Below are 14,869 nucleotides of genomic sequence, written 5' to 3'. Positions count from 1 at the left end.
TGAATCTTTAGTTGCGGCATGCGGATTTTTAGTTGTGGCATGTGGAATCTTTTAGTGGTGGCATGCAGGATCTTTTAGTTGTGGCATGCAGGATCTAGTTGCCTGACCAGGTATAGAACCCGGGCCCCCTGAATTGAGAGCGCGGAGTCTTAACTGCTGGACCACCAGGGAAGTCCCTTTGCCTTGTTCTTGATCTTTTCAGGAAGCCTTCTAGTTTCTCATGATTAAGTAAAATGTCAGCTGTAGGTTTTTGTAGATGTTCTTTATTAAGTTGAGGAAATTCCTCTCTACTCCTAGCTTGCTGAGAATTTTTATCATGAATGAGTGTTGCATTTTGTCAAATGCCTTTTCTTTATCTCTTGATATGATCATGTGACTTTTCTTTTCAACCTGTTAATGTGATGGATTGCATTAAATGATTTTCAAATGTTGAATCAGCCGTGCATACCTGAGAATAATCCCACTTGGTTGTGGTGTATAATTCTTATTATACATTGTTGGATTTGATTTGCTACTATTCCTGGTCACATTTTTATTAATAGTTTCATTGGACCCTTTCATGGCATGGTGATCAAGTATTCAGTTGAAGCTTTGAAAAATAGCGTATATATGGGGTGACAGCATTGAAGTCAGATTTTTTTTCCCTCCATAGGCTGAATTGGTTAAATCTAGCAAGATAGAATTTAGAACACATTATGTAAAGATTTTTTGAGAATCAGCTTAATATGTGCAGTTAATGGCACAAACTAACTGCCTGCCTGTTTTTTAATTCCAGCTCTATCACTTAGAAGCTTTGTAACCTTGAGCAGGTTGTTTAACCTCTTCATTTCTCAATTTCTTCATCTATAAAAGGGATGTACTAATGGTACTTATCACGTAGGGTTGTTTTGAAGTATAAAAGAAGTAATATACATAAGCCATTTAAAACAATACCTGGGACATGGTAAGGGCTGATTAACTGGTACCTGTGGTTATTATAAAGTTCTGCACTTAGGTTCAAACAAACTCAGTTGTTTAGGATTTGAGTGGTATGATCTAGCACAACTGAGAAAGACTAGCTAGCTTAGTCTTTTGTTGATTGTAAACGTAGGGGAGTGATAGTGTGATTTGGTTAGGATTAAAGGTCTAAAAGAGTGGTTAACAGCCCTGATATTGCCTCTATCAATTTCTCACTAAAATCATTTGAAGAAAAAAAGAAATTTAATATTTTGAGTTTGAGATTGATGGAAAGACCTTTGCCAGAATCTAGGAAAGATATGTAATTACTTACAAAGTAGAGGATCTGGATTGAGAAAAACCAACCTAAATATTTCTAGATTTTGGCTAAGATTCAGTGAAAGAAGGAAGGAAAATGTTTTATGACTTTTTTCTCATGGTCTGTCCCTGGGCCTGTAGACATAAGGTTAGCACCAACTGAAAAATTGGATTGCTCTTCTTCTCTCCTAATGACTTTCAAACTTAAAAAAATTATTCATATAAAAGGAAGCTTTCTTTTTTCAGTGAGATCTAAACTGGACATGCTATATAATATTGCAAACTATCTTGTTGAATTTTTTCTATAACTTTCATCTTTTAACTAACTATACAGTTTACTTAGGTTTATAGTTTATCTCTCACACAACTAGAATTGTAAGTCCCATGAAGGCTTTTTTCACTGAAGCACCTACAACAGTGCCTGGGACAACATAGACACTCAGTGAATGTTTGCTGAATGAATTGGATGAACAAAATCTCAGACTGAAGCTCAATATATTATATCAGTAAAAGCAATAGCAGCTTGAATTCAAGTCAGGGCAGGGACCTGGAGTTCTACCCACTGGGTCCTGCCCTCTTCTACCCTGTGGCATCTCTCTAAGTAGCATAGTTTGAAAACTATTTTACAGGTAATATCTGTTGCTGGAGTAGTGTTTTCCCATTTCATTTTATCCTTCTTTCTATATCTAGAAACAGTAATTCCCAGAAAACAGCTGGGCCTCAGTGGGATGGTGGTAGATACATGTGATTGGCTACGGAAAGGCTCATTTCTTGTGGGAAATATACTTTCTAAACTGTGAAATTGTATTACAATCACTGGTTGAGAGAGAACCCCTGGTAGCATTGCATGTGATATCAGTGCAGAATATCAGAGAACATTGTCATGCTAATGTTTTAGATACTAAACGAAACAAAACAAAAAATCAACAAAGAAAATCAATAAAGTTGGGATAAAACCCTAAAATATAAACAGAAACAAATAAACCTGTGTTTCAAATTAATAACATAATTTAAATAACATAATATAAAGAAATTAATAACATAAACACACAAATTAATAAACCTGTGTTTCAAATTAATAACATAAACACACTGAAGGGAGAAAGTAAGCCAAATAACTTTTGAGCATCCTATACTTTGAAATTCAAGATAAAAAGAGCTGTAAACAAATAACAAACCCTAATTTGTAGGCTGTTTTTTGTAATGGTGTGAATTGGTAATTTTGAAACTTTTCTGTCTATTTTAGGACTCAACAAATGAATGAGTGTATTGAGGAAAATGGGAGCCAGGTTTTTCATTGTTGGAGAAGGGAGTTTTAGATATAAGGAAGAAAAGACTCCAGTGAACCCTGTGACGCTGGATTTGAATCGGAGGTTATGAACTCATGATTTTTAACATTTATTTATATAAAGACAGAGAAACATACATGTATGCATGTATACACTTACGTATCTTTCTCTTAGAGACATATGTGTATATTTGTATGTATACATATATATGTGTATGCATATGCATAGATGTGTGTATTTGTGTATATTCCAGCTTTGTTTGCTAAGAGGCCTAGAAGCAGTTACAGTGAACACACCTAACTTCCATATGCTGGTTTCGAAACCATTCTCCACTTAAAGGAAACCACAGCTCCTTGGAGAAATGGCTGATCCCAGGAGGAACTGGATCAGGGAAAGTACAAGAGGAGGCTGGAACATATTATTGTTTCAGAAAGTAAGGAGATAGTCAAAGAATGGTGGGGACAGTCAAAAGGAACAGGAACCAGTTTGGAGAAGCATCCACTGGCCAAATGAATAATGATAGTTATAGATTATAACCCACTGAAAAAATAAGAACCATACAAATATAAGTAAGTGAATGAATAAATTACTAAGTTGGGGAGAAGTGAAAGTTATTCATTAAAATGGCTAATAGGCGTAGAACTGTTGGAATTAGAAAATGACCATTTTGGAACAATTAAAATAGTACTTTCACACAAGAATCTTCTGCAGGTACCAAAACCATGGGGTAAAAGTTTGATGAGGAATATATTTACGTAGTCTCAAAACAGTTCCTAACAAAATATTTACTTATTACAAAGAGAAAAACAATAACTTCACAGGGGAGAAACTTGGCAGATACTCCTTAGCCAAGTGATCAAAGTTAGCATCACTGGTAATAGAACCCACTAGCCTCTTGCAGCTTTTGATATGATGCAGTGAGAAGCACCCACCATGACTTTGTGACATTCCTACAAAAAATGCATAGCCTGAATTTAAACATGAGAGACCATCAGACAAACCTAAATTGAGGAACATTCTACAAAATAAATGGTCTGTGTTCTTTAAAAATATCAGACTTAAAAGACATAGACTAAGGAACTGTTCCAGATGGTAGGATTCTAAAGAGACATTACCACTAAATGCAGTACATGATCCTGAATTGAATTCTGGACTGGGGAGATCAGAGGACATTTTAAAATGGACATTTAAAGAACATTTAATGGCTTTATAGGACATTTTTAAGGCAGTTAATGACATTTGAATATGGGCTGTAATTATATAGTAGAAATTTTAACATTGACACAATACTGATTTGGTTAGCTATACTGTAGTTATCTAAGTGAAAGTCTGTGTTCCTAGGAAACTACATGAAAATATTGAGGGCCGAAATGCTATAGTGTCTGCAGCTCACTCTCACGTGGTTCAGAAAAAAATGTGTGAGGGAGAAAGAGACTGACAAAGCAAATGGGGTAAAATGTAAATAATTAGTGATATTTGCAAATTTTCTCTAAGTTACATAAAAAATTTAGGTAAAAAATTTACCTAAAAATTCCTACATTAAAATATTTGAGTTGTGATTGAACCGACTTGACCTTATCCGTGATTTGTAGAACTCATGAAAAGGACAAAAAAATTATTCTCATCATTTAGAGAAAGTAGAGTAGTGAAGGAAATGCTGATCAGGTAGAAAAACTCCAAATTGTTAAGATACAGAGTCAAAGGACCTGATTTGTTTTGTTTGGATTTCCGTCCTGGCGTAGTAACCTCGAGCACCTCATGTCCTATGTTCATTTCCTTAAACTTTTATAAAATAGGTAGTTTAAGGATTTCGTGAACATTTCCTATATAACTAATAAGTTTTCTTTAAAAAGGTGCTTTGTAAAAATTAGATGGCCTTTGTTCTAGACAGATAATTTTACAAATTTATTAAGAAAATTTGAAGGCCATTTTTGCAATTATTTGTTAAAAGGGAATATTTTGGGGGATGGAAGTTCTTTCCTTATTAAATCTTTGAGCTACAATGAACACACAGTCATTTTAATAATTATTTTTATGTAATATGTCATTTTAATAATTAATATAATTCATATTTTAGACTAGTAACCTTCATAAAAACTCACCTTGATGATAGTATTGATGAGCTGTTTAACAAAATTATCCTATAGGATTTTTGTATAATATAATTCCTATTTTTCCTTTTTTAAAATGGTCATTGTATTGTATTGCTAAAATCACCCCCGTCAAAGAAACACCTAACCTTATCACAGATGGACGTATTATTGGTAAATGCAGGTATTGATAGAAATCTCATTATTCATTGTAAAATTATTTTATTGAGATTCTAAAGACAGCAGTAGTGACAGTTTCACTTGTTTTGACTAGTGTAAAATGCCTGGTGTAAAGGGACACGATCACTCTTTGGTGGTAACGATAGTTGTACCCTACTTTGATGACATGTCTATTTCTTTCTGTTTTTCTCTTAAAAAAATTTCTTCCTACCAGTGCCAGGAATCACTCCTTCTTGACACCGCTCTTCCTGTTTTGGGCCCCTTGAATACTACTAGTCTTAGAAAGTTTATGCGTGGAATGGGATTCGTGGGAGTCGTCAACAAACAACGTCTTATCTATTTGTCTCTTTCTCTATGTATATATGGTATTTTATATTTCAAAGATTCAGTAATTTACCTCTAGGCATTTGACTTTTATCCAGGGGAATTATTTATTATGAATTAGAGGGTATTCTGTTTGTATGTGAGTCTTATAGTTGCTGTGGTGACTTGGAGTGGTCATCTTCGTTATTTACAATAAAGCCCTGATTTCTGGGGGAAATTGTGAACCTCCTCTTTTTATTTTGTGTATCTGTTGTTTTGTTTGGATTTACATATCAATGTAATGTAGCAATAATTATGTTACTAACAACAATTTTGTGAGATGTTTATTATTCTCATTTTACAGATGAGGAAACTGAGGCTTGGTGAAGTTACGAAACTTGTCCAAAGTCACACAGCTTGTAAAGGGCACAGTCAAGATTCAGAGCCAGGTCTGTCCAACTTCAAAACTCTTAATCATGGCCATGAAACTTTGAAATAGCTGTGAGGTATCAACCTATGATAAGTTGTATTGATATTAATATTGCTTAACTGTCGTTTAACTCTTATTGATAATTTTTTTAATGGTGAGCTTTTTCATCCATAGTAATTTTGTGTATCTTTTAAATATTGTGAAAAGAAATATAATATAGTAATTGAGGGTCTGGGCTCTGGAGACAGCTACCTGGGTATGAATCACTAAGTGTCTCCACTTACTTGTGTGACGTTGGGAAAGTTACTTAACTTTTCTGTACCTCAGTTTTCCTATCTGTAAAATGGTGATAGTAATATTATCCACCTGATAAGGGTTATTGTGAAGATTAAATGATTTACTGTATACAAAGCACTTACAACAGTGCCTGCCACACACTAAGCATTCAATAATTGTTAACTATTAGTATTATCATCTCCTAGCAACCAGTAAAACAGATGATCATTATTTTTAATACTCTATTAGGAAATTTGGATAAAGCAAAGCTTAAGCAGCTCATGAAATCTATGTAAACCAAAATTAAAATTGAATAAGTTAGACCTAAAGAAAATCATTCATTTGATCAAGTTCAGATCTATTATAAAAGCAGACTGGGCAACTGCTTATCGGTCTCACATGTACAAAGGGTATTGTATGTGTAAGCACCACACGTAGGTCCACTAGAGGTACTCTTTGAGCTCAGTATGATCATTGTATGATGAATGTGTTTTGTCTGTTTTCCTCTTGTAAGAGGAATTTGTATTCAAAATAAATGTTTACATTTTTAGGTGACTTTTAAGGAGATGGTGTTTTGGCAATGTTCACAGATAATTATCAAGAATGAAAACTACGTGTTATGTAAAATGTTGGCAACATTTCATCACTTGCAGGAGTGGTTATTAGAACTTACATTGTGGTGATTGTGCACACTGAATGACCTTTGAATCAGTGGGACCACAGCACATTCAACTAGAACTCAGCCATGTACCGATCATATGCTCCTCACTCATACTTGTTCCTTGCATCTGTCAGAATTCTGAAGTGTGATATCAACTCTTGCTACAATTAGTTAAAAAGTATATATAATTAGTGCCTAATAAGTTTATACCAACTGCAAAAATATCCATCAGAGTGAGTAATTTGAGTCAAGTTACATAAAAATTCAAAAGCTGTTATTAAAAATGGGACTTGCTTGTATATGAGCCCAAGATTCCAGAAGCTTTAATCTACACATGCATTTACTTTATTCCCTTTATTTTATGATATTGAGCCTTCCTTTCCTTGAACATAGTATATTTTTCTAGCTATTTAGATATTTAAAAATATCTTACAGTAAAGTTTCTTTTTCTCCATAAAGGTCTCTCAAATCTTCTCTTAAATTTAATTATTAGATACTTTATTTGTTGTTACTATTGTAAATAGTATTTTTTTCCTCTTTTTTTCCATTTTCTGTTTGCTGATATCAGCTTTTTTTGGTATATAGATCTTTGTTTAGTACCTAGTTACTAAAGTATGATGATTGTAATTGTGTCTTCCTTTCCAATGCTTACACTGTTTCTTTTTCTTGCCTTACTATGCTAGTTAGGACTTTGACTACAGTATTCAATACAAGTGTTAACAGTGGGCATTCATTTTTTGTTTTTGTTTTTGTTTTGAATTTTTTTTAAAGATTGATTTTTTATTATTTACTTAATTTATTTTTGGCTGTGTCAGGTCTTAGTTGCAGCATACAGGCTCTTTGTTGTGGTGTGCGGGCTTCTCTCTAGTTGTGGCATGCGAGTTTTCTCTTCTCTAGTTGTGGTGCACAGGCTCCAGGGCACGTGGCCTCTGTAGTTGTGGTGCACGGGTTCCAGAGCGCATGGGCTCTGTAGTTGGCAGCACGCGGGCTCTAGTTGCGGTGTGTGGGCTTAGTTGCCACGCGGCATGTGGGATCTTAGTTCTCTGACCAGGGATCAAACCAGTGTCCCCTGCATTGTAAGGCAGATTCTTTGCCACTGGACCACCAGGGAAGTCCCAACAGTGGGCATTCTTATATTGCACTTAGTTTTTAAAAGGAAGTGCTCCTTATGTTTTACCATTAAGAATAATCTTTGCTATAGATTTTTGATAGATACTCTGTAGGTTAAAGGCATTTCTGTTGCTATTTGGCTAAGATTTTGTATGTGTGTGAAGAATGAGTATTGAATTTTATCAGATGCTTTTCCTACATTTGTGAGATGGTCATGTGGTTGTCCTCATTCTGTTAATATGATGAATGACATTTATCAAGTTTCTAATGTTGAATCACCCTTGCATTGCTGGGATGAACCCAACTTAATCATGATGGTCTTTTTAAAAAATATGTAGTTGAGGGACTTCCCTGGTGGTCCAAAGGTTGAGACTTCACACTTCCACTGCAGGGGGCGCAGGTTCGGTCCCTGGTCAGGGAACTAAGATCCCACATGCCATATGGAGTGGCCAAAAAAAAAAAGTATAGTTGAATTTAACTTATTAATATTTCATTTAGAATTGTTGTATGTATGTTCACAGGTGAAATTGGTCCATAATTTTTATTTCTTACAGTATTGTCCTTATTTGATTTGGTATCTAGATTATGCCAACCTTAAAGAATGAGGTGGGAACTAACCCCCCCCATCCCCACTTCCCAGAAGGATTTGTATAAGACTCGAATGATAGGGCTTCCCTGGTGGCGTAGTGGTTAAGAATCCACCTGCCAACGCAGGGGACACAGGTTTGAGCCCTGGTCCGGGAAGATCCCACATGCCATGGAACAACTAAGCCCGTGTACCACAACTACTGAGCCTGTGCTCTAGAGCCCACGAGCCACAACTACTGAAGCCTGCGCGCCTAGAGCCCATGCTCCACGACGAGAAGCCACTGCAATGAGAAGCCCGCGCACCGCAACAAAGAGTAGTCCCCGCTCCCCTCAACTAGAGAAAAGCCCGCCCACAACAATGAAGACCCAACGCAGCCAAAAATAAAATAAATAAAAGAAAAAAAGAAAAGACTGGAATGATCTATTTTTTGAAAGTTTGGTTGAATTTCTGTTTGACTCTCTGGGCTTAGTGTTTTGGGGGGAGAGGTGTGAGCTTAGTGTTTTGGGGGGAGAGGTGTGAGCTTAGTATTTTGGGGGGGAGATATGTATTTGGTTTTCTAAATGGTTTTATCTAGGATTTCTGTTTCTAGTTAAGCCAGGTTTTAGAAGGTTTTTCTCTTTTTTTAAGGAATCCATCCATTTTGTCTGCGTTTTTAAAGTATTTGGCATAAAGTTGTTTAAAGCATTCTTTTTGTTATCTTTTAAATTTCTGTTGTATAAGTATTTATCTGTCTTTTTTATTCCTCATATTTTTTGTGCCTTTCTTTTTTTCCTTCATCAGTCTTGCTAGAGATTTTATGTATTTTCTTAGCCTCATCAGAAAAACAGTGCTTGACTTTGATTTTCTCTATTGTATGTTTCCAATTTCATTAATTTCTGACCTTTCTCCTTTCTTCATTTTTAAGGGAAATGCAGAATCTAACATAAGAACAGTGGGGTGTCTCCCAGTTTCCAAGGACAGGCTTTCATTAGGGATTAAGAACAGCTGGAACCAGGGCTTACAATGGTACTAGGACCTTACTTCTTTCTCTTTCCTTTGAGTCTGTTTCTTTCTGTCTTGCTATCAACTGGCTTTTCTACTCTTCAGTCTACATGGCAGAAAATAGTGAAAATGAGTCTCTGAAATTTGATGTCAGTTCCAGCTTGGTGTGCTCTTGATTCCTCTAAAGATTTCAGATTTTTCCATCTGCATACTGTCTTTCAGAAAATTTTTTCTTTAGAATTCTCTTTAATGAGATTTTCTATAGTAAACTCAGTTATTTTGTCTGAAAGTCTTTATCACCCTCATTCTTGATAGATGTTTCTTTAGGTATAAAATCATGGGGTGGTAGTTATTTTCGCAGTCATTGGAAGAAATAATTCCACTGTCTTCTGGTGTCCATTGTTGCTATTGATAAATCAGCTGCCAAATAGTTCTTCATTTAAGCGAATCTTTTTTACCTCTGACTGCTTTTGAGCTCTGTGGTTTTTGGTTTTCTGAAGTTTCATATGTTGTGCCTAGGTTCAATTTCTTTTATTTATCCTATGTGAGATTTTGACTGTGAACTGCTTATTTTCCTTGGAAAAAATATTTGTGGGTGTTCTTTGAGGCCTAAGAAGGAAATGCATTGCTTCAAGAGGATTTACCTCTTTTTTTTTTTCCAGATGCCTCAGGTACTACAGTTTGGTGACTAGATTCATCCTTTGAGATTCTGGACCACCCAAAGGAAGTGAATTTGGGTTGCAATTATGTGTGTGGGCTTGCTTGTCTTCACAGTCTCTTAGGAATCCTTGTTCTCTTTTGCCACAGGAAGACAAGTTTCCTTGTAGTCCTTTGGGGATCCCATGTGGCAATGGGTGGACTAGGTTTACTTCTGGTTCACTTGTTTCCTGAGGATGAAACTTTTGGCGGGGGGTGGGTGTGTGTGTGTCCCAGCTTTATGAAGAAAGGGTCTTCTGTTGGATTTTCCATGTCAGGTGGGTCTTGAACTTTGACTTCTGTTCTTTGCCAGGAGATCATCAAATCTGAAGCTCAACATTGTGAGTTAGGCAGATGTCTATAGGACAAAGACAGTTTTATTAAGCCACTTATCTCTTTCTTATAGATTTTGGTCTGGTTATTCCCTTTACCATCTTTTGAGCTCCTCAATGCTTTTAATATTTTTTGAAATAAAATTTTATCCATCACTTTTAGTTGTTTTCAGTGAGAGAATTGGGTGAATAATCTAGCCTAATATGTTACTGGAGGTGGTCTTTTATTCTAATTTCCTTGGGTTTTCTTTATTCTTTTTCTGATTCCTTCAGATAGATGTTTAGCTCACCAGTTATTGGCCTTATTTCCTAATATAAGCATTTAGAGCTATACATTTATAAGTGGCTCATGAGGTTTGAAATGGAGTATTTTCATTATTATTAACTACACATTTTTAAGATTTTTAATTTGCTGTTGTGATTTTCAGTTATGCTTGCCTCCTTAAACCATGACCTAGGACCCACAAGTCAATTGGAATTTTGAAGTACGTGGATTTTAAAAGATTTATCCTGGGACTTCCCTGGCGGTCCAGTGGTTAAGACTTCACCTTCCAATGCAGGGGAAGCGGGTTCGATCCCTGGTCGGGGAGCTGGGATCCCACATGCCTCGTGGCCAAAAAACCAAAACATAAAACAGAAGCAGTGTTGTAACAAATTCAAAAAAGACTTTTAAAAAATGGTCCACATCAAAAAAATCTTTAAAAAAAAAAAAGATTTATCTTTTTGTTATATTTAACTCACCTTTAAAAAGAAACAGGATTTTCAATTTGTATTACAAAGAAGGACTCAACTATGCTGTATACAAGAGACACACAGGTGATATAGAAAAATAAAAGGGATAGGTGAAGATATACAAGGCAAATGGAAACACTAAGAAAGGAAGAGTTGCTCTGTGACCATTCCTTTCAGTGGCTTTTTGTCCCCTTCCTGATAGCAAACTTTAGTAAATAACTAATATTCCATAACATTGAGATGTTTTGAGGAAGTCTCAAAAAGATTGATTTTGTGTTAATCATAGAATAGTCATTTTCTTTTTCTTTCTTCTCCTCCTCCCCGTTCTTTTCCTGCTCTTCTCCCTTCTCCTCTTCCTTTTTCTTTACACTTGAACATATTTGAACTGGGATATATCTCTCATATTGAGATGCATCTTACTATTGATGATATTTCACAATTAATGAACAATTATTAATTAACAATTAATTTTGGCAGCATTTTTTTCTCTTTTGGAACATAAAATAATGATATATCTTGCAACTGACGGTATCTTAGCTTTGATGAAATATACATTTTTACATACATACCATGACTTTTTATCCTACCCCATCCTCTACTTGAAATGCCCCATTTTTTTGTCTCTCCCATCCTATGCTTATATCATTCAAGATCTTAATGGAGGAAATAATCCTTATTTTCTCATCCTGACTCCTCTTCTTTCAGCACTTAGCACAATACTTTGTTAGACACAGGGTTTTATTTAATTAACAATTAAGGGAAGTGTGTAGGTATAATGAATCATAGCACAGACTGTGACACATTTATATTAGTGACCAGTTTTTTAGCTTCTTGGTGAGAGGAGATTAATACCTACATTAGTTAAGATTATTTTGAATATAAAGAACAGAGTCCAGTGTTTCCTACATTAAGCAAGTTAGAGAATTTATTAGATGGATGTTTAGTCATCTGATGATGTTCAAGAAAGAGTTTAACCAATGAAACAAAAAAAGTAAGTAAAGGGAATTCCCTGGTCGTCCAGTGGTTAGGACTCTGCACTTCTACTGCAGGGGGCACAGGTTCGGTCCCTGGTCAGGGAACTAAGATCCCGCATGCCGTGTGGCATGGCCCAGAAAAACAAAACAAACAAACAAACAAAAAAACCCCAGTAATTAAAAAATATAAAGCACTGTGAAGGAAATGAAAAGAGTAGTAACAGTAAAGAATTAGAGGGGAGGAAGGAGCTTCATGATGGCGGAAGAGTAAGACATGGAGATCACTTTCCTCCCCACAAATACATCAGAAATACATCTACATGTGGAACAACTCCTACAGAACACCTACTGAACGCTGGCAGAAGACCTCAGACCTCCCAAAAGGCAAGAAACTCCCCGTATACCTGGGTAGGGCAAAAGAAAAAAGAAAAAACAGAGACAAAAGAATAAGGACGGGACCTGCACCAGTGGGAGGGAGCTGTGAAGGAGGAAAGGTTTCCACACATTAGGAAGCCCCTTTGCAGGCGGAGACTGCGGGTGGCGGAGGGGGGAAGCTTCAGAGCCACGGAGGAGAGCGCAGCAACAGGGGTGCAGAGGACAAAGTGGAGAGATTCCTGTGCAGAGGATCGGTGCCCACCAGCACTCACCAGCCCGAGAGGCTTGTCTGCTCACCTGCCGGGGCAGGAGGGGGCTGGGAGCTGAGGCTCGGGCTTCGGAGGTCAGACCCCAGGGAGAGGACTGGGGTTGGCTACGTGAACACAGCCTGAAGGGGCTGGTGCGCCACAGCTAGCCGGGAGGGAGTCCGGGAAAAAGTCTGGAGCTGCCAAAGAGGCAAGAGACTTTTTCTTGCCTCTTTGTTTCCTGGTGTGCGAGGAGAGGGAATTAAGAGCGCCGCTTAAAGGAGCTCCAGAGATGGTCGTGAGCTGCGGCTATCAGCGCAGACCCCAGAGACGGGCATGAGACGCTAAGGCTGCTGTTGCAGCCACCAAGAAACCTGTGTGCAAGCACAGGTCACTATCCACACCTCCCCTCCCGGGAGCCTGTGCAGCCCGCCACTGCCAGCGTCCCGTGATACAGGGACAACTTCCCCAGGAGAACACACGGCGCACCTCAGGCTGGTGCAACGTCACGCTGGGCTCTGCCACCGCAGGCTCACCCCGCACTCCGTACCCCTCCCTCCCCCTGGCCTGAGTGAGCCAGAGCCCCCTAATCAGCTGCTTCTTTAACCCTGTCCTGTCTAAGTGAAGAACAGATGCCCTCAGGCGACCTACACGCAGAGGCGGGTCCAAATCCAAAGCTGAACCCCAGGAGCAGTGCGAACAAAGAAGAGAAAGGGAAATTTCTCCCAGCAGCCTCAGGAGCAGTGGATTAAATCTCCACAATTGATGTACCCTGCATCTGTGGAATACCTGAATAGACAACGAATCATCCCAAATTGAGGAGGTGGACTTTGGGAGCAATGATATATATATATTTTTCCCTTTTTCTCTTTTTGTGAGTGTGTATGTGTATACTTCTGTGTGTGATTTTGTCTGTATAGCTTTGCTTTTACCATTTGTCCTAGGGTTCTGGCCGGTTTTTTTTTTTTTAGTATAGTTTTTAGCACTTGTTATCATTGGTGGATTTGTTTTTTGGTTTGGTTGCTCTCTTCTTTCTTTTTTTATTACTTAAAAAAATTTTTTTTAATAATTATTTTTTATTTTAATAACTTTATTTTATTTTATTTTATTTTATCTTCGTCTTTCTTTCTTTTTTTCCTCCCTTTTATTCTGAACCGCGTGGATGACAGGCTCTTGGTGCTCCAGCCAGGCATCAGGGCTGTGCCTCTGAGGTGGGAGAGCCAAGTTCAGGACACTGGTCCACCAGAGACCTCCCAGCTCCACGTAATATCAAACGGCGAAAATCTCCCAGAGATCTCCATCTCAACGCCAAGACCCAGCTCCACTCAACGACCAGCAAGCTACAGTGCTGGACACCCTATGCCAAACAACTAGCAAGACAGGAGCACAACCCCATCCATTAGCAGAGAGGCTGCCTAAGATCATAATAAGGCCACAGACACCCCAAAACACACCACCAGATGTAGACCTGCCCACCAGAAAGACAAGATCCAGCCTCATCCACCAGAACACAGGCACTAGTCCCCTCCACCAGGAAGCCTACACAACTCACTGAACCAACCTTAGCCACTGGGGGCAGATGCCAAAAACAACGGGAACTACGAACCTGCAGCCTGCAAAAAGGAGACCCCAAACACAGTAAGTTAAGCAAAATGAGAAGACAGAAAAACACACAGCAGATGAAGGAGCAAGGCAACAACCCACCAGACCTAACAAATGAAGAGGAAATAGGCAGTCTACCAGAAAAAGAATTCAGAATAATGATAGTAAAGATGATCCAAAATCTTGGAAATAGAATGGAGAAAATACAAGAAACGTTTAACAAGGACCTAGAAGAACTAAAGAGCAAACAAACAATCATGAACAACACAATAAATGAAATTAAAAATTCTCTAGAAGGGATCAATAGCAGAATAACTGAGGCAGAAGAACGGATAAGTGACCAGGAAGATAAAATAGTGGAAATAACTACTGCAGAGCAGAATAAAGAACAAAGAATGAAAAGAATTGAGGACAGTCTCAGAGACCTCTGGGACAACATTAAATGCACCAACATTCGAATTAGAGGGGTCCCAGAAGAAGAAGAGAAAAAGAAAGGGACTGAGAAAATATTTGAAGAGATTATAGTCAAAAACTTCCCTAATATGGGAAAGGAAATAGTTAATCAAGTCCAGGAAGCACAAAGAGTCCCATACAGGATAAATCCAAGGAGAAAAACGCCAAGACCCATATTAATCAAACTATCAAAAATTAAATACAATGAAATAATATTAAAAGCAGCAAGGGAAAAACAACAAGTAACACACAAGGGAATTCCCATAAGGTTAACAGCTGATCTTTCAGCAGAAACTC

The 14,869-nt window shown here is 37.6% G+C and overlaps 1 protein-coding gene and 1 non-coding gene across 7 annotated transcripts in view; both read left to right on the top strand.

The window, feature by feature from the left end:
• NUMB (NUMB endocytic adaptor protein) overlaps positions 1–14,869 on the top strand; it is a 193,248-nt gene that overhangs the window by 84,785 nt on the left and 93,594 nt on the right. For 5 of the 6 annotated variants that reach the window (XM_061181004.1, XM_061181007.1, XM_061181008.1 and 2 more), the window contains exon 3: positions 5,481–5,565. The exons of the other annotated variant lie outside the window; for it this stretch is intronic. The gene's annotated coding sequence lies outside the window, so the exon portion shown is untranslated. The remainder of the gene's footprint in view (positions 1–5,480; positions 5,566–14,869) is intronic. 6 annotated transcript variants of the gene reach the window in all.
• On the top strand, positions 11,930–12,002 carry TRNAR-UCU (transfer RNA arginine (anticodon UCU)). Its single transcript has one exon. It is a non-coding gene; the product is annotated as a tRNA-Arg (tRNA).

This window comes from Eubalaena glacialis, chromosome 2 (genome assembly GCF_028564815.1).
Source record: "Eubalaena glacialis isolate mEubGla1 chromosome 2, mEubGla1.1.hap2.+ XY, whole genome shotgun sequence".
NCBI lineage: Eukaryota > Metazoa > Chordata > Mammalia > Artiodactyla > Balaenidae > Eubalaena > Eubalaena glacialis.
Note: the sequence above shows the minus strand (reverse complement) of the source record. Positions and strands in the feature narration are given on the sequence as shown.